The 27772-nt window shown below is 40.4% G+C and overlaps 1 protein-coding gene and 1 pseudogene across 1 annotated transcript in view; both read left to right on the forward strand.

Moving 5' to 3' along the window:
* The window catches only part of RALA (RAS like proto-oncogene A), a 75756-nt gene that overhangs the window by 23754 nt on the left and 24230 nt on the right, over positions 1–27772 (forward strand). The window lies entirely within an intron of this gene.
* Positions 18371–21715, forward strand: LOC101675250 (annotated as a pseudogene).

The following is a 27772-nucleotide window of genomic DNA, read 5'->3' on the forward strand; positions in this document are numbered from 1 at the left end:
ATCTTATTGTAATTTTAATTTGCATTTCTCTAACTATTAACGATGTTGAGCAGCCTTTCCTGTGCTTGTCGGCCATTCATTTATCTTCTGTGAAGAAGTGTCTGTTCAAGTCCTTTGCCTGTTTTTAAACTAGGTTGCTTGGTGCTTTTGTTGTGGATATCAGTCCCTTGTCAGATCTATGGTTTGCAGATATTTTCTCCTGTTCTGTGGTTGCCTTCTTACTCTGTAATTTTTGTGAAGTCCAGTTTGTCTATACTTTCTTCTGTTACCTATGCCTTTGGTGTCATAGTCAAGAGACCATTGCCAAATTGAGTATCATAAAGCTTTTGTCCTTTTTTCCTTCCAAGAGTTGTATTGTTTTAGGTCTTACATTTAGGTCCTTTATCCTGTAATTACTTTTTAAATATTGAAATATAATGTTAAGTTAGGACCACATTTTCAGCAATTTTGCTAAATTCACTTGTTAATATTGATAATTTGATTCTTTTGGAATGTTGCCTGTAAATTCAATTTTGCTTCTTCCTATTCAGTCTTCTGCCTTTTATTTCTGGTCTTGCACTGACTAGAATTTCCGAGACTTGACTGACTAGCAGTGATGATAATAAGCAGTCTTGTCTTATGCTTCATCTCTTTTTTTTTTGCTCTTTTACCTGTGAAGTTTTTATAAATATTATTTATCAGTATTAAGAGGCTTCCTTCTGTTTCTGGTTTGCTAATAAGGCTTTTCTTATGAATGAATGTTGAATTTTGTCAGATGCAATTTTTTGCATTGGTTGAGATAATAATATGATTTTCTCCCCTTTTGTGAGTTACACATCGATTTGTGAATAGAAGTTTATATTCCTCGAATCAATCCAGTTGGATCATGATGTTGGGTTTTTGGTTTTGTTTGGTTTTGTTTTTGATGTATTGTTGGTTTTGGTCAGCTGTTATCTTTAATGTCTTTACATCTTTGTTCTTTGAGAGATTGACCTGTAATTAACTTCTTTTCCTTTTCAGTTTTTCATATCAAGATTAGGTTGGTTTTACAACATGAGTGTGGATACAGCCCCTCTTCTCTTCTGTATTTTAAGGGTCTTATTTTTATAAAATGAACCATATTAATGGCATAACATTTTGTGAACTTCCAGTTTCAGTTTTGTTACACTAGCTATGAATTATGCAGAGAATAAATTTCAGACGTGGTGCTACCTCTGTGCTTATCCAAAATCCTCTTATTCATCCAAATAGCTCCATCAGGGATACATTTACATAGTTTTTCCATGTAGCACATTGTTTTTATGAAAGAAGTAATTTACTTTTGGAGATCTCTGCTACCTCTTGCTTTTTTAGCAATTAAAAAACAGCTCTTGTGTGTTACGTTATTCTAGAATCTAGAAAATACGTTAAACACTTGCACTTTAAATCTGCCTGTCCAAGAATCTTGTTCTTGTTAACCTAAAACCTATATGATTTCCAGCAGTGTTTTGTTGTAGTGAAATTCAGTTGAATTTTGCCTTTTGTTTTCTGTGTGTGTTTAGACATGTTTACGGTGGCAGGAAGAACAAGTTTTAATAGAATATAATGTGGATTTCGCTATTAAGTAAGAAGGCTTATTGCATGCTTATGAACCTTTATCGTTAATTTCAGAGTAATTACAATTAAAAGTTTTGACTTAGTATTGCATTACTTTAAAGATGACCAAAAAACATGGAGATTTTCTTGTTCTAACGCTTAGTTTTCAAATACCTTAGTAGTTCTGGTACTTTCATACTACCATTCTATAATCTTATCCAAAACAGATGTGTTCTAGGATTTGGAATCCTTAGAATTTAAGAAAGATAATTTTATGCATATACTAAATATTTCCTAATTTGGGGTAGTTCCCATTAATCAGATAGTATTTATACATCAAAATGTATGACTCTTCACACCAAATAAATCAGTAGTGTCTGTTCAGTTCAGGTTTGCCTCACATCAGTTTGCACCATACCCACCTGAAAAAAACTTCATCATTCAGACCTTTTTGTATTTTGTTACTGTGGCTGACTCCTGGTTAACAATGAGGAACAGAAATGAGGGTTATTGTTGATAGGTTGTTGGAGACAGCTCATCTCAGTGTTCCCCTTTGTAAACAAACTTCCCTTATACACGCAGAGTGCGCTATCTGCTACTGCCCGGGATAAAGACTACAATTCCCCATCTCCCTTACAATTAACCAAGGCCAGCTGACTCATTTCTGGCCAGTGAGATCAAGCAGAAGTGATTTGTGAAACTCCCTGAAGGGTTTTCAAAGTTGAGAGGGTTGCATGCCTTCAACTTACTTAAAATGACTGGGAATCCTCTGCGCCTTGGGGACAGCTGCCCCCTAAAAAACCAGAATCATGCTGGTGGCTAGATAACTATGGAGCCACGTTGTCAGCCCTGGATTACCTGTCTCTGTATGCTTACATCATCAAGGAAATTAATTTCTCTTTTTAACTGTTATTTGGGGTTTTCTGTCATTAGCAGCCCAATCTAAACCTAACACAGAATTAGATATATAAATCCCTATTTCCATTTCCGTCTTTCATTTCAGTTTGGCCTACTTCTCAGATCTGATTTACTTTGTCATTGTTTTCTTCAATGAAACTGAAGAGCTTATACTAGAAGTGAAAATGAGGTGACATTCTGCCATTGTCTTGTTGCTCACCTGTGCTTCTGTGAATCTTTTTAATTCATGGTTTCTTTACAGGAAGTTTATTAAATTATCTATCTTGTAAAGATGTTTTAGGTAAAACTTAGATCATATTTTTTAATGTCTATCTACCTTGGTCATGTAGACTAAAATACCCCGCGCCACCCCCCCCAATATCCTGACAGTGATCAGCTGGGAGAGCACCACTCTTCACGTCTCTCAGATTGCTCGCTCTTCCTTTAGGTCCGACCCCACAAATTTCACATGGACCTTCTCCATTTGACAGAGACCCAGTGAGGATGCCAGTGTAAGTCAGCATGTTGGCTGTTGGTAAAGTTCTCATTTTTTAAGATGATAAACACATAAAAATAACAAGTTGTAATATTTTCCCATATTCCTGTGGCTGGTTTTCTATTCATCCTGGTGTGCATATAAGCCTACACTCAGGGTCAGTCTCTAGAGAAGGCACTGGAAGGGGTCAGGCAGGTCTGATAAGATTCTTAGAAGAGCCCAGGCTGATAGGATAGGTTCCTAAAAAGAATAAGGGAGATTAAGAAAAGCAGCGTGATTTGAAATACTGAGGAGATAGAACGTGTAGGGCTTGAGTGATTAATGACACATGAAAAGTTGAGGAGAGGGCGCCTGGGTGGCTCAGTGGGTTAGGCCGCTGCCTTCGGCTCAGGTCATGATCTCAGGGTCCTGGGATCGAGTCCCGCATCGGGCTCTCTGCTCAGCAGGGAGCCTGCTTCCTCCTCTCTCTCTCTCTGCCTACTTGTAATCTCTCTCTGTCAAATAAATAAATAAAATCTTTAAAAAAAAAAAAAAGTTGAGGAGAGGCATGAAGAATAACTGAAGTTTCTGGTATGAGTCCCTGCGCCTGAATGGATCATCATTTGAGTTTCAGTTGTCTGTGAATATCCGAATACATATGAGTGGTAGCACTTGGAAACATGGACTCTGTTCACATCACCACTTGGCGCGTTAATATGAAAAATTTCATAAATCTGTATTTGAATAAATGGCTTAGCCATTTATTAGCTGTGTAGCCTTGGATATGTTACGTAACTTTGGGGGCTATTACGTAACTTACATGGTCTATTACAGAAATCTAAGCAAAGAAAATACTTGGGGTGCCTGGGTGGCTGAGTCAGTGCAGCATCCGACTTTAGCTCAGGTTATGATCTTAGGGTTCCAGGATCCAGCCCCTCATCAAGCTCCCCGCGGAATCTGCTTGCCCCTCCCCCATTCATACTGCCCCTCTGTCTCTCAGATAAACAAAACCCTTAAAAATAATAAATAAACCAAGAAAATTCCTATCTACTTTCCAGCATTATTATTGTATCTAACATAAAGCCTTGGACATTTAAAGCCCTTAAGTAAGTGTTTTACCTCCCGTCACCAACTTATCAGCTGCTCTGCCACTTCTTCTATATAGCGTGACATTTTTTCCAGGAAGTTAGATTTACACTTCCCTATGAGCACACCTTTACAGAGACTGTGGTCAGATGCCCGTGGGCTTGAAGAGTATCTGTAACTGCTTAAGTCTCTGAAGTCGTATGCACAATTTTGGATGTTTGTCACTTTTACAAGGATCCAGGGTTCCTAGTCCAGTTTTCATCTTACAGATCTGAAAACCATGGTCATTAAAGAAAAGCTAAAGACTTCAGAGGCTGGTAGGTGGCAGAACCTAGACCACTGACTGATATTCTTGTCTTTTTTTATACTCTGTGTTACCAGGGGCTTTGATTATATTTAAGGAACACTATGAAAGTAGGAAATGAGAAAAAAAGTTAACATACCCATCTGTTTTACCAGTAAGTTTTCCATCAACTAGAAAATATTTTTTGTTATTTTTCACAGTTAACTCATTCATTCAGCAAATACTACATAAGGATCCACTGTGTATTATGCACTATATAAAGTAATGGCGATGTAACAAACAGTAAACAAAGAAAAACTCCCTGCCCCCATAAATCTCATATTCTGCTGAGGGGAGTCCTAAATGATGTGAGAGAGTGAGCCATGTGTTTATCTTCTAGTAGAAGGAATGGCAAGATAACTTAGGACCTTACATTTCCTTGTAAGACTGTATTATTCAGAGTAACATGGAAATTCTTCACAGGAGTAGATCTATTTTGAGGGTAGAGCTTACAGATTTGCAGCACATCATCAGATGTGGGCTGTGAAAAAGGAGGCAAAAATGACTCAAGGGTTTCGGCCTGAGCAACTCAAAGAATGGGGTTGCCGTTTACTAAGAAAAGAGGAAAACTGAGAGAGAGAGAGGTTGAGGTAGGTGATACTAGGAGGTTAGTTGTGGACAGTTTGGAGTTTGGAACCCAACCAGCTGAAGATGACGAGTAGGCAGCCGCATATAAGTCTGGCCTTCAGGGGAGAGATGAAATCTGGAGGTATAAATTTGGGTGCTATTTCATATAGAAATATACTGAGTGAGGTTATGAAGGAATGAGTATAGACAGAAAACAGAGGTTCAAGTTGAACCCTGAGATCCACCACACTTAGAACAAAGGGGATCAAAAGGGAGCAGCCATAGAAATTTGAGGAAAACCAAGTGGTTATGGTATCCAGGAAATAAAACAAGGTATTTTTTTTAAAGATTTTATTTATTTATTTGACAGAGAGACGATGAGAGAGGGAACACAAGCAGAGTGGGAGGAGGGCAGGCTTCACGCCAAGCAGGGACCCCGATGTGGGGCTCGATCCCAGGATCCTGGGATCAGGACCTGAGCCAAAGGCAGACACTTCACGAAAAAGGGGTTGATCATCTGAGTCGGCTGATACTGCTAAGTGAAGTATAATGAAGGTTGAGAATTGATGATCATTGATGATCTTAACAAAAAGCCTATTAAGAGTAGGCTTGGGGAGGAACATAAAGACAGTGAATTAGAGAAATGGAAGCTGGGTTGAGAGAGTTCATTTGGGGTTTTTTGTTTTGTTGTGTTTTGAATTTTGTTTTTTAAGAAAGAAATAACATGTACTTTCAGTAGAGTGGGATAAATTGATGCATTGGTTTTCTGGGCTTTCTGGAGCAGTATTTGGAGTCGGCTAGAGGGAATGGGATCTACTGCATGAGTTGGAAGCATTGATCTTACCAGTTTTCGTTTATAGCAGGTTGGCAAGCCACAGTTCTGGAGCTAAAATCAGCCTACCAACTGTTACTGAAATAAAGTTTTATTGGGATGCATCTGTACCCATTTATTTAGCTGTTGTCTATTGCTGCTTTCAAGTTGTAGTGATAGTTCCTACAGAGAAACCCAAGATATTTACTGTCTGGCTCTTTGCAGAACGGGTTTGTCGACCCTAGATTTACAGTAACTGAAAGAGGAGATGAAATACGAGTGGGAGAGGAGAAGTAGAAGTCAGTTCTAAGGAACTGAAAATTTTGAAAGGGGTACTCAAATGTCATTTCTGGTTTAGGTCAGATCAGAAGGAAATCAGAACCTTGAATTTAGAGCAAAATGAGTTATAGCCGTAGGGGCTTTTTCAAACTAAGTTGGATTCTTAGAAGGACCGAAGTCTCCAAAGGTATAAGCTAACCATATAGTCAGCTATTGCTGTGTTACAAATGACCCCAATCTTGGCGGCTTTAAACAACCAACATTTATTATCTTACAGTTTCTGTGGGTGAGGTATCCGAAGCAGCTTAGTGGTATGGTTCTGGCTTAGTCTCTCATGAAGCTGCAATCAGGGTGTCAGCCAGAACTCCCGTCATCTGCGACTTGGCTCGGTCTCCAGGTCTAGCTTTCTGTCTTGCTCACATGGTGCTGGCTTCAGTGTCTTGCCACAGGGGCTTCTCCGTGGGACGACTCACAACATGGTTTTCCCCAAAGAGAGTGGTGAGAGAGAGTGCTCAGGACAGAAGCCTTAGTCTTTTATAACCTAGTCCCGGAAGTGACCTGCCTTCACTTCTGCTGTACTGTAATGGTCACACAGATCAGTCCTGGTATGTACGGGAGGACAGTGCAGACAAGTGTGAATCCCAGGAGGTGGGGGTTGTCTGAGCCATCTTGGAGGCTGACTACACAGACTCGCTTGAACGTCTGCAGAATTACGTTGTAGACCTCCAGCTTTGCCAGGTGGTGACCAGTGTTTTCCTAACTGCCCAGAGCAGCTGTTATTGACAGTTCGATTATATTAAAGTCCCGTCACAAACACTGTTTAAATATTTTTTCTTTTTTCCTAAGCTTTTTTCTTTTACAGAAGCAACATTCATGATAGAACACTGGAATTCAGAGAAGTAAAAGGCTCTGGAAATTAAACATTTTTATTGTGCCTCTGTTTTGATTGCTCTTCCTACTCTTAGTTATTTTGCTATCTGATGTTTTTCCTCTTCGTACTAATATGTAATCTGTTTTCCTAGTTCACATTATTTGTGAGCTGCGTTCACGTATTTTGTGAACATTTTTCAGTGTCCTTCAGTACTCAGTTTCATTTTTTTTTTAAGATTTTATTTATTTATTTGACAGGGAGAGGGAGAGAGAGATCACAAGTAGGCAGAGCAGCAGGCAGAGAGAGAGAGGGAAGCAGGCTCCCCGCTAAGCAGAGAGCCCCAGGTGGGACTCGATCCCAGGACCGTGAGATCATGACCTGAGCTAAAGGCAGAGGTTTAACCCACTGAGCCACCCAGGTGCCCCCTGTTTCATTTTTAATGACTGCTCTATAATCCCATTATATGACTATCCATAATTTAATTCTTCATTTTTTATTATGAATAGTGTTACAGTAAATATCCTTGTTGTTAATTCTCTTTGAACAGCCATGTTATGATAGCCTTTTTTTTCAATTATCAGTTCTTACTAATAATTCATACACAAATTCAACAAAAGCAATAACTGTAGGTATTAATTTTGTAACATTTATATTAGTTTTTAAATAGGACCATGGTGAGACTTCTGTGTTGAGGATCCATGGATGTTCTCAGACGTGACTGGGATATTCATGTCCTCAGTTAATTTGCAAAAATAGGTCAGTAACTATAAACTTAACCTTATATAAACCTCTTGGTTTGGATATAAGAACATAGCACATATCTAATGTCCCCCAAACTTCTAAATCTTATAATATATATGTAAGGTAAAAAAGCAAAAAATTTGTTTGTGGAGATTTGCCACTTGCTATGGTGATCTTAGTAAATGACCTCATTATCAGAAGATTGAATTGCTTTATAGTCAGATGTTATATAACGTTGACATGGTTATATTAATTTCATTAAGAAAATTGCATTAAGTATCTGCTGAGCTTAAAATTATCTCTTACCATTCCATTTAATTTTTTTCTGAGGTTTTTAAAAGTACATTAGTCTTGGAAAAGCTAACTTAGCTTGTGAGACCAGTATTTAATTTGTCCATAATGCATAATACATTGTAAATCCAAGTAATACAACATCACATTATCAGATGTGGGAGCAGTCTGACTCTCTGCTGGCTCTCCTTCCTCTGCCCATCCCTTTTTTTCTTTTATTTTTTTTAGTGAGAAAGAGAGAGAGAGCATGAGCAGGGCAGGGAAGGAGGGACAGAGAGAGAGGGAGAAGCAGGGATCCCAATGCGGGACTCCATCCCAGGACCCTGAGATCATGACCTGAGCCGAAGGCAGCAGCTTAACCCACTGAGCCACCCAGGCGCCCCTCAATAAGCAATTCTTAACTAGAGTTCCTATTCTTGTTGGGGGATGTCTCAAGATTTTACCAATACTGATTATCTGTTCCTCAGTCATTTTCTAGAGTTTGATTTCTTTTTCAACATATTTGTAGGTATTAATATTTGCTAGATACTGTGCTCGATGTGGGGATTTCAGAACTGGAAAAAAGCTCTTTGCTGTTGAAAAGCAGTGTGAAGCACTGGTAGAAGTTAGGTCCACAGTGCTTTGAAATTACTGAGGAAGCAGCCACTCAGGCCCCAGAGAGCAGTCGGAGGGCTGGACATGCTTCACAAAAGAGGTTCTGTTTAAACAGCTTTCTTAACCCTTATGTACACATTTCTCATCACCCTGTTCGGCCGTTGTTTTCATTGAAAATGTTTTGATCAAGTTGCATGGATCAAGAACTGTTTTCCTCATTGATTTAATATGGTATCAATATGCATTAAATTAGTCATCTTAGAAATAGCTAAAATATATTTACAGAGTAAGAGGCAATTTAAATTTAATTATCTGAGTCCCTACCACCCTCTTTCCTACTGTTTGAATCCTTTGTTGGAAGCTTATATACAGTTCATTCATTTTTTTACCATAGTAAGTAATCAGAAAGAACCTGCAAGTGAGCCAAAATCTGCCTTTGTCTTTTCCTCAGTATTTTTATTTTTTAAGATTTTTTTTTTTAATCTATTAGAGAGAGAGCGCATAGGCAAGGGGAAGGACAGAGAGAAGGGGAGAAGCAGACTCCCTGCTGAGCAGGGAGCCCGATATAGGCCCCCGAGATCATAACCTGAGCCAAAGGCAGCCTCCTCATCAACTGAGCCCCTTTTCCTCAGTAATTTTAGTTTTAAATTCTAAACATTTTCCCCCAGTCTGTAGTTTATCCCTTCATTTTATTTTTTTTAAAGGTACTATCTTAAAGTAATCTTTACACTCAACATGAGGCTTGAGCTTAAAACCCTGAGATCAAGAGTCACATGCTCTACCAACCGAACTAGCCAGACGCCCCTTATTTTCTTTTTGAAAGGGAAAAAAATTTTTTTTAGTTATGAACTCAATCCATTTGATATTATCTCAAAAGATGCAGTGCTTTTCAGTACATTTATCAATAGTAGAAGTTAGAAATTAGCTTTAAAAAACCTCAGCAAGTGGCAGACAAATCTTGGAAGTCACATAGAGAATGCATCCCAGAAAAGAGGAGGGGCAGATCCGACCCCACCTGCTTTTATGAGGTTCATCAAACACTAGACCTACTCAACGGTGAACAGAAAAGTCAACTCTCAAAAAAGAGTATATTACTACATAAGGCTTTTACTACATGCCTTCCTTAGAGCATGTCACGGGGGCGTGGGGGCTAGTGCAGAGTAGGGGACAACAACATGTTTTTTAAACTAGATCTAGGAAGTGGAATCAGTTTGTCCTCTACACCTTAAGGGCCATCCACTGGTTAATGGCTTTTTTTTTAAAGACTAAATAAAAACAAACCAAGCACACACCCTGAAAATGGAACAGAAACAGATCCCACTAAGATATCCCTGATTACTCTCCAGAGTGGAACCAGGGAGCAACCTCCACAGTCCAGATTAGTCTGTTACAGAGTCAGCTCAAGCATGCCTGGCTTTTAAACAACAACAAAAGCATTACTTTTTTTGGAAACTACAGATCAAAAGCCAGTACTGACCACTTTTCTGACAACATAGAACTCCTCAGAATTAACTAGTATGGGGGGGGCGGGTCATACCAATGGGCCTTGTCTCACACAAGTGCACGTGGGAAGGTGCAGGGCATTTGTCATTATTGGGAAGACAAATTTTTACTTTTCGTCTTTGGCTTGAGTAAAACATTGCATTTAGTATGATGCTGACGCCAGCTGTGCAGAAAGGGCTCTGGAGAGACATTCACAGCAGCGCACATCTGCAGCTCTTCTTCGGCCTTTCTGGGTGAGTCCAAAGCCCTCCACGCCCTTGATAGCGTTCAAGCAGACTCTGGTTAGGCTTCTTCTGTTTGTTCTTAAAGCTTCTCAGTAGGAGAGGGATCATCTCCGAGATCAGTTTGGGTCCCAGCAAGCAAGAAAGGAGCCTTTGCACAGTGGTGAATTATCGCAGGCACTCACTTTTCTCTCACAGTTTGAATGAGGACAGAGAAAACAGTGAAACACACAGACTTCAAGAATATGTGGCTCTCCAACCGATCATAACCATGACTGCATGGTTGTCAAAAACAGTTGGTCCATATTCAGATGGAAATGTAGGCGGTCAGGAGACACCTTTTACCAGCGGCCGGTTGCCCACAGCAGTGCCCTTGTTTACATCTGCAGTGCTCAGACAGTTTTGTATCTTTTTTGAGTATGTCAGATTTCGTCTTGACCTCTGCTTCTCCACTAGGGCCTTTCTGTCCTTTCATTTTCTTCTACCTGCATCATTTTTTTTTTTTTTTCATTTTTTAAAGTAAGTTCCACACCCGGTATGTAGCTTGAATTCGTGATCCTAATAACATCAAGCGTCTCATGCTGTGCCAACTGAGCCAGCCAGGCACCCCTCCTTTCATTTTCTTAACTGTCTTTTATTGTTTGAAGGCAGAAAATAAGGTTTTTTATTTTTTTTATTTTGAGTATAGCTGACACACAACATTACGTTAGTATCAGGTGTGTAGCATAGTGACTTAACAAGTCTGTGTTATGCTGTGCTCATCTCAAATGTAGCTACCACTTGGAATGAATGAATGATTAAATCACAGGAATAAAAGGCACACCATAGGAATGTAGCAGATGACGGTGTAATCATTTACTTAACTGTCTTTTAAAGAGTAGCAGTTTTTCAGGGTGCAATCGAGCCCCATCGGGTTCTCTGCTCAGTGGGGAGCCTGCTTCCTCCTCTCTCTCTCTCTACCTGCCCTCTCTGCCTACTTGTGATCTTCGTCTGTCAAATAAAATCTTTTAAAAAAAAAAAAGAGTAGCCGTTTCTCATTTTGATGTTGCATTTATCGTTTTGATCTTTTGTGGATTCTGTTCTTGATATTCTGTCTTAGAAGTCATTACTTAATCCATGGCCACATGCCTAATTCTGTGCTTTCTTCTAGAAGTTTATCTGTTTTGGGTTTTACATGTAAGAATGGTCCAATTTGAGTTAACTTTTGTATATGGTACTTTACTTTTTTTTTTAATGTATGGATATCATAATTGTCCAGTATCATTTTTGAAAAGACTGTCCTTTCTGTACTGCATTGCCTTTTGCACCTTTGTCAACAGGGGTCAAAAACTGAACAACCCGGGGCGCCTGGGTGGCTCAGTGGGTTAAGCCGCTGCCTTCGGCTCAGGTCATGATCTCAGGGTCCTGGGATCGAGTCCCGCATCGGGCTCTCTGCTCAGCAGGGAGCCTGCTTCCTTCTCTCTCTCTCTGCCTGCCTCTCAGTGTACTTGTAATTTCTCTCTGTCAAATAAATAAATAAAATCTTTAAAAAAAAAAAAAAACTGAACAACCCACTTGTCCACCAGGCGGTGGATGGATAAAGGAGTAGTAGTAATGTATCCATACAGTAGAGCACTGTGCAGAATAGAAGGAAAAGAAGGGCTGCTGATACTACAGGGATGTATCTCAGAATTATGTGGAGTGCAGGAAGCCTGAGGGATACATACAGCGTAATTCTAGAAACTCTAGAAAATGCTAATTAACCTATATAGAAAACAATTCAATGTATGTATGTATGTAATGTATGTAATTCAGTGTATTAAGGAGGGTGACAATGGAAGGGGAGATTATGATGGGTCAGACTTTCAAATACGTGCGGTTTATTATATGTTATACGTCAATAAAGCTGTTACAAATAAAATTTAAAAAATTTTATAGAATAATACAGTAAACTATGTCTTGATAGCTAAAATTTTTCTTTTCTTATTTCTTAATCTTTTCTTCATATAATAATTCCCGCTTTGTTATTCCTATTAAAAAATGATGTGTAGGATGGGGCGCCTGGGTGGCTCAGTGGGTTAAGCCGCTGCCTTTGGCTCAGGTCATGATCTCAGGGTCCTGGGATCGAGTCCCGCATCGGGCTCTCTGCTCAGCAGGGAGCCTGCTTCCCTCTCTCTCTCTCTCTGCCTGCCTCTCCATCTACTTGTGATTTCTCTCTGTCAAATAAATAAATAAAATCTTTAAAAAAAAAAAAAAAAAAAATGATGTGTAGGAGCACCTGGGTGGCTAAGTGGGTTAAGCCCCTGCCTTCAGCTCAGGTCATGATCTCAGGGTCCTGGGATCAAGCCTCATATCAGGCTCTTTGCTCAGGGAGGAGCCTGCTTCCTCCTCTTTCTGCCTGCCTCTCTGCCTACTTGTGATCTCTCTGTCAAATAAATAAATAAATAAAATCTTTTTAAAAATGGTGTGTAGTTCTTAATATAGCATTCAGAAAATGTGATTTGTAAGCTCACTTCAGTTATACCTTCTACTTCTTTATTCAAGTCCTTATGTCATGTCATTTCCTACAAAGTCTGTTGTCTTTCCTTGTTACCATTGTTCAACGGCATACAAACCATTTTGTTATCCATTTAACTCAAACTCGCCCAAATGTCCACACATATTTCACTAGTAGAAACTGAAAAATGCATAGGATCAAGATATATGAGGTTTAAGGGGAGAAGTATAAAAAAGGAAATGATCAGGGGCTGATGACATAGGGAGACACTATTACAGAATTTAGATTTTAACCTAAGAGCACTATGGAATCTTAGGCCATGTTGGACTAATTTCCCTTCTAAAGTGATAGGTTGTGGTTACGTAAAGAGGCAGGCAATATTAGCAATGAGGGGCTTCATGTCAGTCTCTTTGGTATTTTAGTTAATATGTAGTTTTTGGGGGGTGGCAGGGTCAGTACTCTTCTTCTGATACTTTTTAATTTATCCCCAGGCTCTGTACATTATAGTTGCATCCTGTCAGGTGAAATATAGCTAACAATTCAAAGTTCAGAACTACCTGAATTTCTTGCTTCTGCTTCTTGGCTTTATGAGAATGACAACTATATTTAGGCTTAAGAATTTAGTCTGCTGGAATTAAATACAGGCTTCATATATTCATCCTTGCTGTTTTTCAGTATGAAATCTTATAAAATGGCACGTAAGTGGTTTTAGCATTATATTTTTCTTCCTTTCAAACCTTTAGAGTCAAGGTTCACTGATTTGGGATCATCACCATTCTCAGTAAGCACTACTGATTCTTGATGACTGCAAGGGATAGCAAGAACTCGGAAAGGACAAAGGTGATTTATGAGCAGCGGCCAGTTTTCTGGCAACCGGAATGCTCTGTTGTTAAAGTGAGTTTATGGTTAGAAGTTTCTTTGTCTTCATACAGCACTTGTCACTGCCTAACCAAGACCATGTTTTTCAACACCTGGCATAACCTGAAACTACTAAATCATAAGAGACCAATCCTTCAAGAGGTTAGTTGAACTCAGTCCTCCAGTAGGATGGATTGGTCTGTGGAAGCCCATAAGTGGTTACCAGTTACTAGTAAAATAAACATGCTCAGCCCTTGAACTGAACCCTTGGTTTTGGAATAGAGCAAACGAATGAGGATAAGGGATACTGGCTTCAAAAGTCATATGTGAGTACCCAGTGATTTCACGTCTGCTCTAACTACACTGACTCAGATACACAGATTCTGCCGGATCATTACTATTCTGGGTCAGTTCGTTTTAACTCTACCACAACTTTCTGTGGAATTTCTTACAAGTGACTTACCTCTTCTCTAACCCTGACTACTTCTTAGGAAAAATGAGAGAATTGACTATTTTAAGACTTCCTTCTGTAGTTCTTCAGTTACATTGTATTGACTTGACTTAACATCTTGCAGTGAAACTTCTAGATGAAAATGGAAATGACTTTCTAAATCCCTTCACATATAAAACTGGAAGAACTAGGCTAGTATACCGAAGGGGATATTGTATTGAATGAGGTCCCTAAGGAAATATCACTTTCTATGGGGCCTGGACCTTCCAGATGTTATCACTTTGATTATCAGAGATGATAATGACATGCTACAACTTTGCTTCTAACCCCCAGTTTGAATTTAGGTGCACATGTGTAGTGTTTTCATTTTAATACATGGTTAGTTTGGGGTGATGCAGTTTAAAGAGATGGGAAGCTTTGTTGTAGATGGGCCTGCTACCCAGCCTATGATTCTTGACCATTCCTGATGAGCTCTGACTATCCCCAATCAGCTCCTTCTACCCACTCTCGCCCACAGCCAGCCCCCACCCCCAGAGTAATAGGACCGGCATTCTGCTCTGTGTTCTGGCTGTTAGATATGTTAGAAATGACCAAGGAGGCTTATCCTTCCTTGATCACATAGACAGTTGCTCTCTGTGGGAGTCATTTTAAATTAGTGTTGTCCAGTCTCTTCTTCTGCCTCCATGAATCCATCTAGAACCCCAGTGGTCTTTATTCCAGACGTAATGATGATTTGTCCTGTGGTATCATCCCTGACTCCACTCCTCCTCTTCCCAGCTGCATTTCTTACCCTCTCACTTCCCCATACAAAATCCGGGTATATTTTTGCCCACTTCTTGACTAGTGTTAGGAAACTTGGAGCAATAGGTATGCAGAATTTAGTGCCTGGTACAAAGTAGTACATTCAGTACTACTGTATACAGTAGTGCTACAGTATACAAAGTAGTATATTCAGTAAATGTTAGCTGTTTTTAGTTGTGGCTGCTTTCTATTAAATGAATCATATGAAACTGCTGTTTTATAAGTAAAAAAAGAAATCTAATGTTGGCAGTTTTATATAGTTCAACTTTATAGATACAGAGAGTGATGGTTTTTAATCAGGATGTGAATTAGAATTATCTAGTCAGCATTTTACAGTATGTAAATATACACTGGCCCCATCCCAGCCCATTGAATCAGGATCTTCATGCATGGGTCCTGGATAAGTCCCTTTTTTATTCTTTCTTCCTTTTTTTTTTTTTTTTTAAGAGAGGGAGCATGAGCAGAGGCAGGGCAGTGCACAGAGAAAGAGAATCCCAAACAGGCTCCACACCCAGTGTTGAAGCCACTGCTGGGATCAGTCTCACAACCCTGAGATTATGACCTGAGCTGAAATCAAGTCTGGTACCCAATCGATTGAGCCACCCAGGTGCCCCCTGGGTAAATGTATTTTTTTTTTAAAGATTTATTTATTCATGAGAGAGAGGGGAGCAGAGGGAGGAGCAGGCTCCCTGCCAGCAGAGAGCCCAATGTGCGACTCAAATCCCAGGATCTTGGGATCATGAGCTGAGCTGAATGAAGGCAGACGCTTAACCAACAGAGCCACCCAGGTGCCCCATGAGTAAAGCATTTTTAAAAAGCTGCCCAGATGATTCAAATTCATCTTCCTGCTAAAATACCTGTCAGAGAATCTTGCTTTCAGATTGTTTTCTTTTAATGTACAAGTTCTTTTCTACAGACCTCTGTTTCTCGTGTAACTCATTTTCTGGTCATCAGTTGAAACTTTATTTTTATGACTCCTCAAATTATTGTCATTTTTAACTTCAAGACATGATCAGCTCTCGAATTTGGATTTATCAGTATTTAATTTTGGGAAGGAAAATGTAGGTGCTATAGGATGTTTTCATGATTTTCAAGGAACTTCCAGGTCTTTTTTTCCCCCAGTTCTGAAAGATCACTTCACATTATTTTTCATGCAACTTAAATGTAGGATTTTACACTTTTCCAATATACTTTTGCCTTTTCACACAAAAGAGAATAAGTAGTAGTAGTAAGCAGGCCACAATTCAGTTTAACATACTTTGACTCACCTGACTCACAATGGCTGCTTACTCACATAATTTTAATGTAGCCAAGAGAAAATGGAGGGAGTTTCTTTGAACAGCAGCTTTCTTCCTTCACTGATACTAATTTGTTTCTTGTTCTCTTATTGTTAACAGTGTTTTGAAATTTCTGGTAAGTGGGTTCTAGATAAGCCCAAAATTACGAACAAAATTTCATTGACAGCTGTAGACAAAATATTAAAACCCCGAAAAGAGAATTCTGGGCTTTTTTCTACCTCCCGCCATTGTGTTCTCTCTGATTGCACTCCTTACTCATGAAGTGGGGTTGCTTTAGTGGCATATATAGTTTCTTAAAATACAGAGAGGTTTAAGTTCAGTGTGGCTTCTGAAGAAAAATGACTCTCAAATTTGTAAAGCACTTCATTAAAGTGTATATATACACTAAACAACATGCAGCCTTTGCTTAGTTACCTCAAAATTTTTTTCTGAGGAAGGAATGTTGAATTTTACCTAATACCTTTTTCTTTTCTCTTCTGTTGATTATATGGGTTTTCTCATTTGGCTTATTCATGTGATTAGATCTTACTCTAGCATTCTTAATATTAAGCTGTTAGTATTTCTGGGATGTAACACATTTAACTGTAATGGATTATACATTACTAAGAGGTAAAAATGAGTTATTTATATTTTATGAATGTCTGTTCTTTAATGATATTATAATGTGGCTTCTTTTTGGTATGATTAATGTCATTTAGTCCCCCTGGCTGTTATTACCCAAATGAAAGGATTAGGGTAGCCTTTCTGTGCTACCCATGGGAATTAGCTCTTTAGGTTTAAGAGAAATTGCCTTTAAACCTACCTGGGGCCCCCGGCTCCTGGGTGGCTCAGTCATTTGAGCTTCCAACTCTTAACTGTGGCTCAGGTCATGATCTCTGTGGTTGTGGGGCCGAGGCCCATGTCCAATTGTGGGCACAGTGAGGAGTCTGCTTCAGATTCTTTCTCCCTCTCCTTCCCCCTTGCCACTCCCCACTCACTCACTCTTTCTCTTGAATAAATAAAATCTTTAAAAAACAAACAAAAACTGTCTGGGGCCCAGGCCCTGTAGAAAGGTCATTCTTATCAGTTTCTTCCATAGTGGTAGTAAAGTTTAGATGGTAAACACTTAGGATCTGGATTTTTTAAAAATCCTGGCTTCACACCAACAGTGTGACTTTGGGCACCTTCTCAAGGCTCTCTGTGGCTGAGCTGTAAAATGTGGGTTATAGTTTTAATGTCCTTTAAGAGTTTCTTGAGATAATCAAGTAGTTGAAAAAGTGTCCAACTTAAATACTCAATAAATGAAAATATTTATTTTCCTGCAGTGTTACTGCCTTATCTTCTTTTTAATTTCCCTTTTATTCTTTTTCCTGCTTTCCTTGGAATTTTTCTCCCAGTCTCTTGAACCATATGATCGGTTGAATGCTCTCTATAAGATAGTTTTTGTGGGGCATCTGAATGGCTCAGTCGGTTAAGCAGTTAAGCATCTGCGTTGGGCTCAGGTCCAGATCCCAGAGTCCCAGGATTGAGTCCTGTGTGGGTCTCCCTCCTTGGCAGAGAGTCGGCTTCTCCCTCTGTGCCGCAGCCCCCATCCCCTTCCCTGTTCCTCTGCTCGTTCTCTCTCTCAAATAAATAAAATAAATCTTCTAAAAAAGATAAGGTAGTCCTAGAAGAAGATAAAATTCAAAAATACTAACATTAAGTTACCACTCAGGTGACTTTTCCCGCTTGTGTCTTTACTCTCCAAGTTTTATATGATGAATACATGTTGCTTTTTATAATAATGAAATATTGGGGCACCTGGGTGGCTCAGTGGGTTAAAGCCTCTGCCTTCGTTCAGCTCAGGTTATGATCCCAGGGTCCTGGGATCGAGCCCCGCATTGGGAGCCTGCTTCCTCCTCTCTCTCTCTCTCTCTCTCTCTCTCTGCCTTCCTCTGCCTACTTTTGATCTCTGTCAAATAAATTAATATATATATATATATATATATATATATATATATATAATGAAAACTTTAGGGAAAGAGAAGCACACATCCCATGTGCGTGTGTATATGCATGTGTGGGCGGTTGATCAACACTAATGGTAACATTAAGAGTACTCAACAGCATTCAAGATAGCCTTCAGATATGAGCCTGTGGTTAAGCACCTCGGTGGCTCAGTCAGTAAGCATCTGCCTTTAGCTCAAGTCGTGATCCCAGGGTCCTGGGATCAAGCCCCACATTGGGCTCCTGGTCAGCAGGAAGCCTGCTTCTCCCTCTCCCACTGTTCCCTCTCACTGTCTCTCTCTCTGTCAAGTAAATAAATAAAATCTTAAAAAAGAAAGAAAGCAAGCAGGAAAAGAAATCAGCCTGTGGTAAACAGTTTTGCAAAGGAGAAAGTTGATAAATACTCAAGCTATTATTAAATATAAGTTCAGATTGTCTATTTTTATATTCATTGTTAGAGTTTTTAATGAAAAACAGCAATATTTCCTGGTTTTCTGCTGTGTCATATTTATACAGCAAGCATCATAGAGTACATACTAGAAGCTTAGTGAGACTACATGGATGCCTCGTGCCACGCGTGATAGCAAGTCAGAATTTCAGAGGTTACCAGTTTCTGTTTTCTTTCTTTCTGTGTTTTGAATGACTTCCTGCTATTATTTAAGAAGAATTGGCTGCTGGCCCTCTGCTCCACCTTGTAGCTCCCCCACTGCCTTTTCTCCGCCCACCTTGGCCTTGCTGCACCCCCCCCCCCAGTGGGCGTACTGTCCCGGTTCATTGCCACCTTCCCCCTAGGTGTCTCTCTGCAGTCTCTGCCAGAACCAGCTCCTGGTGGACCCATGTGGAAATGGGACTCCCAGACCCCATCCTGGGAGTCCCAGAAGCCTTTCAGAGAGACAACAGCAAAAAGATGAATTTGGGAGTTGGTGTCTACTGGGTGGTATGGAAAGCATTATGTGCTTCCCAGTGTCCGGAAGGCAGAGGCCCAGACTGCTCCAAAATATGTGGACAAGAATACCTGCATGTCATGAGACTTGCTGAATTTTGTAAGGCAGCTGCAGAACTAGTCCCGGGTAAGACCAACCAAGTGCTGAAAAGTAGCAGATAGGTCACCCTGAAGACCATTTCTGGAACTAGGGCCTTGAGGATTGGAGCCAGTTTTCTGCAAAGATTTTTTAAGTTCAGCCAAATATCTTCTTGGGGAATCATCCTGGGGAAATCAGGGACGCTGGCATGCAGCCCCAAGGTTAATTGATACAATAACCTAAGACGTGCAGCTTTGACTTCACAGACACTATGGAGAACATTTTGAAAATGCCGCAGCAAAGTGTTCTTCTGCATGCCTGTGCCCACAGTCCCACGGGAGTGGACCCTCACCCTGAGCAGTGGAAGGAAATTGCAACGGTGGTGAAGAACAGTTTCTTTGCATTCTTTGACATGGCCTCCCAGGGCTTTGCTAGCGGTGATGGCAACAAGGACGCCTGGGCTGTACGCCACCTCATCGGACAGGACATTCAGGTTGGCCTCTGCCAGTCTAATGCCAAGAACAGGGGCCTGTATGGAGAGTACATGGGAGCCTACACTATGGTCCGCCAAGACACTGACGCAGCCAGAAGGGTGGAGTCACAGTTGAAGATCTTGATCCACCTGATGTATTCCAACCCTCCCTGATCCGTGGGGCCCAGATTGCCTCCACCATCCTGGTCAGCCCCAACCATGAGGCAGGCCCTGTGTGTGTGGCCCACAGCATCATGAGCGTGCTGACTTCACTGGTCTCCAGCCTCAAGGAGGGCTCCTTCACACCGGCAGCACATCACCGACTGGACTGGCATGTTCCATTTCACAGGACTAAAGCTCGAGCAGGCTGAGAGGCAGGCCACGGAGTTCTCCGCCTGCATGACAGAGGATGGCCGCACCTCTGTGGCAGGGGGCTACCTTGCCTTTGCCTTTCACTAGGTCACCACGTCATTTCCCTGGTGAGAGGAAACAGAGACGTCCTTCCCATCTACGGCCTCCACTGAGGTTCACATGGAGGAAGAAGGCGGGCTGGTGGTGGCCCGCTCGTCATTGCTTTCAACCACAGGACTTCACACTCAGCCACGGAATATGTTTCTTAGAGAAGGACATATCGTGAAATAGGGCAGAGGCATCTGTGGTGGGTGTCTGAAGCTTTGTGGCTCAGAACCAAACTCCTGCTCATCCGTTAACTTCAGCTGTTCCAAGAGAGTTTACACGTACAAGCAAGAAATAGCCCCAAAACAAAACAGCACACCTCTCTATCATGCCATTGCGATGTTCCAGAAGCTTTCGCTGCTGCTCATGCTGCTGTTGGGGGCAGTGCTATAGATCCAGCATGAGCATAGCACCCACGGGAGGTGTTTCAGGAAGCCGTGCTCCGGCATTAGCAGGCAGCCTCATGCTCCTCCTCCCGTGATTGAGCGAGCTGACCCGCAGGCCTCATTCCAGAAATCGTGGTGCATGAAAACCAGCAAGTGTGCTTCCCCTGCCACGAGGAAAATAAAGATGGCATTTCCTGTCTTATTTAATAAAGACAATAGGCTCTTCTTTTTAATACTTTCAGGCATTTTAACGTTCCTGTCCTCTCCCTTAGCATTGCTGTTCTTTTCATTAGGCACAGAGATCTGTACCGAGCCCCGGTTCTCATCCGGTCCTACTGTTTGACCCACCGTCAACCCAGTCGTATAGGGCTTAGTTCGGCGTCCTCTTCAGTGATTGATTGTCTCCTGTCGGGATGCCGCCTCTGCCCGTCGGACCTCTTCCGTCCTTCAGTACAGTGGTCAGTCTCTTATTTCACCGCATGAGCGGGCAATGCAGGGCAGAACCAGAAAAGACCGGAATATCCTGGCTCCGCTTGTAACCTGTGTGTGCCTCCAGCTGCCCTCAGGCTCTGCATCTCCCTTTAGAAAGATGACTGCCACCCGCTCCAGTCACGTAGACTCAGTACATCCTGGTTTTTCTGTTAAAGTATCTATAGATCCCCCCCGCCGAATAAAAACAAATAAACCATTGGCTATTGAACCACATTTCTGTAAAGTAGGAACTCTGCATGTGGTCTAGGAAAGAGCTGTAGTGGAGGTCCGTTGGTACAAAGGTTCTCTTTATTGCCGTAGAGTTAATCTTTAGCTTTATATTCCTGGTTTATGGGGCTCCTGGGTGGCTGGGGCAGTGAAACATCTCCCTTCAGCTCAGGTCATGATCCTGGCACTTGGAGGATCTAGCCTGTGTCGGGCTACCTGCTGGGCCTGGAGTCTGCTTCTCCCTCTCCCTCTGCCCCTCCCTGTTTGTGCCTGCCAGCTCGCTCGCTCTCACTCTCAGATACATAAAATCTTAAAGAAAACTAAATTCCTGGTTTATAACAATAGTTTCAGTACTTCATTTGCAGAGCATGACTGATCAGTATGGCCCTTTGTAAATTCCTAGTTTTAGCTAACCTGTCTCAATGCTATAAAGAAAACATTTTTTAAAAAAAATTCACTTCCACACTTCTCTATAGCAGCAGTGAAGACTACTGGCTCTCCTTTCTCTTTTCACCCACTTGTGCCTCACTCCTACTCCTGTTTCTGTGCCAGAATTTGCCTCATCTTAACTTTTTTATTTATGATTATTTGGTCACTCATTTCAGGAAACCTATTTAGTCTTTTTTTTTTTTTTTTTTTAGATTTTATGTATTTGACAGAGAGAGAGAGAGAAAGAGAGATCACAAGTAGGTAGAAAGGCGGGCAGAGAGAGGGGTAAGCAGGCTTCCTGCTAAGCAGAGAGCCCAATGCTCGATCCCAGGACCCTGAGACCATGACCTGAGCCGAAGGCAGAAGCTTAACCCACTGAACCACCCAGGTGCCCCAGGAAGCCTGTTTATTCTTAAAATTGGTGCTGGATACTTGTATTCTTTAAAACTGATACTAATTTGGGACACTTGGATGGCTCAGTCAGTTAAGCATCTGCCTTTGGCTGAGGCCATGATCCCAAGGTCTTGGGATTAAGCCCTGTGTCACGGTCCCTGCTGAGCAGGGATTCTGCATGTTCCTCTGCTCCTGCCTGCCCCTCACCCCCAGCCCATGCTCTCTCACTTGCTCTCTCTCAAATAAGTAAATAAATAATCTTAAAAGATAAAACTGAGGTTAATTTTAATTAGATGTCTTTAATGAGATTTTCGTAGTTCCTGAATTTGAAATATTTTGGGATTTCAAGGAAGTCACCAAGGATTTTAACTCAGGTTTGTGTAAGTGAAAGCCAGTAGACTGACTCCTCTGTGTCAAGGAGGGCTCCCAGTCAAATGACAGAGGAAAATAAAATTTACAGACAGAAATTTGTAAATTTGCAACAGCACTGAGAATGGGAACAGATGGAGTGACCATCAACAAAGCAGAGACTTTCCACGTTTTGGAAGACAGAAAACAGATGGCACTGATGAATGAACCGGGGTGGAGGAAGCCCCAGTCCGGCATATCCAGGAGCAAAGCCCGCAGGGGGAATCTCTTCTTCCCATAGGTTGCTGAAAAGGCTTGATGCTGAGTCAGGAGGACCAGCAGAAGAGATGACAGGACATGGTATTACGTATGTATGTATCAGGAGTTAACTGGATAATCCCTGCCCATACACCCAGCCTATACAAATGTTGCAACAACACTGGTTCCCATGGTAATTTTGGAAATCAATGTTCAAAAAAAGTTTCCCTTTAAACTCTCAGCCTGAGGAGGACTCGGAGTTCCAGTGAAAGTGTTAGTGACCCAAGGTAAACTCTCCTTGGTTTGATATTTGGGGAAGAATCCAACCTGTCATGCTGTTCCTTGCCCAGGAGCCCTGAAGTGAAGTGTGTCTGTTAAAATGCCAGTGAAGCTAGAGTCTCCAGATCTGTAACGGGAAGTAGGTCACCCACCACCAGTAGAAATGGCCTGGGGAAGCTAGAGGAAAAAAAGCCTAGCCAGTGGTGACATGAAATTTTATAAAATGTAGTACAATACTATTGCCGGATTAATACAGGAGATGAATTAACAGTTCACAAAATAACTAAATGGAAAAGATACTCATCCTCTTCATGTAATCAAAGACAGAATAGAAATAACAATGAGATCTTTTTCCTAATCTATAATGAGCAGATTTTTTTAAGCAGGTTTTTTTTTAAAGAATACCAATTGCTAACAGGAACGTTTGAACAATTGTACAGCCCTTTTGAAAAGGAGTTGGACATTATGCCTAATAAACCTTAAACAATCCATTCATTCATTTCTAAGACTCTACCTCATGAAAAGCATTTTAAATGTAGAAATAAATGGTCACTCATTGTTACACTGAAGAATTCTCACTGGCTCTAACGTCTTCTATTACAACACTTGGTAAGCAAACTCATGTACATCTACAGAATGACTGTTAAAGAGCCATAAGAATTATAACCATCGAGTCAACAAAACCCAGGAAAACAAGTGTGACTTAAGTGGAAAGGGATGCAGAAAGCAAACTTGTGTATTGCAACTTGACCTCTTTCCATCATGTCTCAGTACTGGATTATGACTCGCTTCTCTCTCTGCCCATCCACCACTGCCCCCTCCCATGCCTAGCGTGGTACCTGACTCTCAGTAATTATGTTGACTCAGATGATGGGCGTAGGAAAAAGAAACGGGAAGGAAATCCAGAAATAAGCCAAAAGATCAGAGAAGCCACTTTACACAGAGCTAGCTTACTAATGAAACATGTGTTAAAGTGGAATTTAATAGATGTCTTCATGTGAAATTAGATCCTTAAAAATATTTCATGTGTTCATGTTTACTGTTAAACTTTTTGTATTCTAATATATAGTGCTTTTTTTTTTTTTATGATTGACGTACTTATTTTAGAGAGCGTGCAGGAGAGGGGCAGAGAAACTGAAGCTGACTCCTTGATGAGCATAGAGCCCAACACTGGTTCCATCCCACAACCCTAAGATCACGACCCAGGCCAAAACCAAGAGTCAGTTGCCTAACTGACCACACCTCCCAGGCACCCCACTAATATCTAGGTTTGATATTATCTTATTTGAATAATTTTTAAGCTGAATCATTCAGATATGATCAATTCAGTTATTTTTTCTGGTTGCATTTTTTAACTTAGCAGAGCTTTCATAGACAATATGAAGTTCATAAACTATCAATAAGAGAAACTGTAAGAAAGAAATCAAGTCATAATGTGGTGACAAAAGACTGAGGCTAGGGTGAAAAAAAAGACATTTATACTTAGGCTATACTTAGATTCTTGTTTTAAATTATTTTTTTAATTTTTTAAAAAAATTTTATTTATTTACTTGATAGAGATCACAAGTAGGCAGAGAGGCAGGCAGAGAGAGAGAGGAGGAAGCAGGCTCCCTGCCAAGCAGAGAGCCCGATGTAGGATTCGATCCCAGGACCCCGAGATCATGACCTGAGCCGAAGGCAGAGGCCCAACCCACTGAGCCACCCAGGCGCACCTTGTTTTAAATTATTTTGATCTGTTAAAAGATCAGTATTGACTTCCATTATTTCCCTGAATGAATCCTCCTCACCACCAGCTCTCAAGCCCCCCACTGTCCCCTGCCAACAAAAGGCTGCTCATTCCTCTTCGTTTCCTTACCCATGTCCATTCTAGCCAGAAAGTTGGGTGATTTGGCTTGAACTTCCCCATTCACCCTTCACAGCTAATCTGTCCCCAGACTGGTTGAGTATCTCTTGAATCCATCCACACCTTCTCCCTGGTCCACATTCAAGTCCACGTGGCCCTCTAGCCTTCCAGCCGTTCTGCCAGCCTCTGAGTCATAGTCTCTCTCTTTGGAACTCCCGGTGGGTCTCCACTGCTCTGAAGACAAAAATCTAAATTCCTGGTACATAAGGTTCTATTCCTGGCCCTTTTTACTTCTGGCTTCATCTCACTCTTTCCCTCCCGGGTTTACCTCTGGTTGGCTAGTGCTTTGTCTTTTAAGTCTCAGCTCTCAGTTCCTCCTTTGTTCTAGAGAAATTTTGTTAGTTTTAACTGAGGCAAGGGCTTTACTTTTGTGCTGATATTAGTAATTTTTCTTCACTGGTGGCTGAATATTTGCTGCAGAGAAAGGTTGGATCTTCTGAAAAGATGCTTAAAAGTTGAATGTTTATATTATCCATGCTTACTCTATCAGACATCTTACAGTGCTATTTTATTCACATTAACCTTGGCTTTACAAATAGGCGGAGACCCAAGGAGATAAAATAATTCAAGCCTTTGTGATTTTAAGTCTGTGCTTTGATATCTGACATGTTTGGCAAGTTATATAAATAACTGTTATTATTCAGACAAAGCAAAATGTTAGGACATCTTTAAGTGGTTTCCAGCCACTGTGCCTTTAAAACAGTATTGCTTTCTTTAGTTCAGTCTTTATTATGATTTTGTACTCTCCTTAGTGCAGCTTGAATAATTAGAAAATATTATGTTGTTACATTTCAAAAATAAAATAGTGCCTCAAAAATTAAACTTTCTGACTTTGAATGTTGCTCATGTAGACCTTGATTGTATACTTTAAAGTGGAGGAAGACCTCTTAAGAGTTTAGGGTGACAATTACTACTAATGTCATGTTTCACCTGGACTTCCTTCCACCTTCTCTTTTTAACAGTGACAAATTAATAAGGTTTTGTTTATAAATATTCAAAACAGTAGTTTCTTTATCATTTAATATTTGTCAAAGATTAATTGGAATTCCAAAAATATGAAACAAAAAAATGATGAATTAGACTTTGTCAAAATTAAAAGCTGCTCCTCTTCAAAAAACATGTAAGGAAAATGAAAAGATAAGCCACAGACTGGGAGAAAATATTTTCTGGTAAAGGATTTTGTTCCAGAAAATATAAAGAACTCTTAAAACTCCCTGAAAAAACAAAACCCAATTTTCATAAATGGGCAAAAGATTTGAACACCAATAACATAGATGGTAGACAACTGCATGAAAAGATGCTTAACATGATTAGCTATTAGGGAAATGCAAGTTACAACCACAGTGAGATACTAGTACTCATCTATTAGACTAACAGTACCCAGACAGAAAGCAATAGAAATCTTATGTATCTTAGTGGAAATGCAGAAGGGTACAGCCACTTGGAAAACATATTTAAACACACCATGCAGTTTAGCAATCCCATTCCTAGGTATTTACCCAAGAGAGGTAGGAATTTACTTATTTATCTATAAACACACACATAAGACTTGTATGTGAATGTTTATAATTTCTTTATCCTTAACATCTTAAGTGGAAATAACCCAAATAAATGTGAATGGATAAACAAATTGTGCTATTTGCAAACAGCTGAATACCATCCAACATTACAGAAAGATGTATGCACTACTGCTACATGTAACAATATGGATATATCTCAAAAGCCATAGCTAGGTAAAAGAAACTAGGTACAAAAGGTTACATTCAATATGGACCATTAATATAACATTCTGGAAAGGTGATAGGAACTAAAGTTGGATCAGTGGTTGCCAGGGGATGGGGTCATGGGGTAAGATTGACCGCAAAGGGGTAAGAGGAACTTTGAGGGGGGAATGGAAATGTTAGGTTTCTTGACTGTAGTGGTAGTTATGTGACTCTATACTTTTATTAAAATTCACTAAAAGGGTGATTTCAGGGCACCTGGGTGGCTTAGTCATTAAGCTTCTACCTTCTGCTCAAGTCATGATCCCAGGATCCTGGGATCAAACCCCACATCAGCTCCCTGCTCAGCGGGAAGCCTGCTTCTTCCTCTCCCACTTCCCCTGCTTGTGTTCCCTCTTTCACAGTCTCTCTCTCTCTCTCAAATAAATAAATAAAATCCTTAAAAGAAAAAGTGGGGATGATTTTATTGTATGTAAACCAAACTGCCTTTAAAGAAAAAGTTAAAGAAACTACGAACATTCTTTTACAATTCTTTTTGTGGACGTATATCACTAGGGTAAAGCGTACAAGTAGAACTTAGGGGTCACGGGGTATGTATGTGTTTTACTTAGCTTTTGGAGAAATTGCCATTTTTCAAAATGACCACAAGCCTCACAGTCTTCTTTTTAGTAACTTCCAGAGAATGACCACTTCTTGCTTCGCTACCATTGCAGCTTTTCTCCAGGGCAGTATCTTGTAACAAATGCAGTAAATGCAACGTTGAACAATTTTTGATGAACTTTTTGGCCAAAGAAGTATCTTTTATGAATTGTTTATGAAGGTCAAGTACTATGCCCAGTTTTTATTGGGTTGCTTATATTTTTTCCATTACTTTGTTGGAGTTACTTGTATATTCTGGATGCAAGTCCTTTGACAGACATATATGTTGTGAATATGTTTTTCGCAGGCTGTGGCTTACCATTTAGTTTTCTTAACAATCTCTTCTGATGAGCAAAAGATGTTAGTTTTGAGAGGCCCAATTTTTCAGTTTTTTCTTTTGTACTTCATATGTTTTGTGTCCTCTCTAAGAAATCTTTTTCTCCTTCAGGGTCAAACGTATTTTCCTGTTTTCTGAAAACTTTATATGTTCACTTTACGTTTGGCCTGTCATACATACAAATTAGTTTTTTGGTATAGTGTGAGAAATGCATAGAGGTTCTTTTCTCCCAAGATTTATAGAGTTGTTCCAGGACTATTTGTTGAAAAGATGGTCATTTCTCCCATTTAATTGCTTTGGCCCCTTCTTTCATTATACATGCTAACTGGTTATTTGAAAAGAAATTTA

The sequence above is a fragment of the Mustela putorius genome, unplaced genomic scaffold, assembly GCF_011764305.1.
Source record: "Mustela putorius furo isolate JIRA1106 unplaced genomic scaffold, ASM1176430v1.1 tig00003845_pilon_pilon_pilon, whole genome shotgun sequence".
NCBI lineage: Eukaryota > Metazoa > Chordata > Mammalia > Carnivora > Mustelidae > Mustela > Mustela putorius.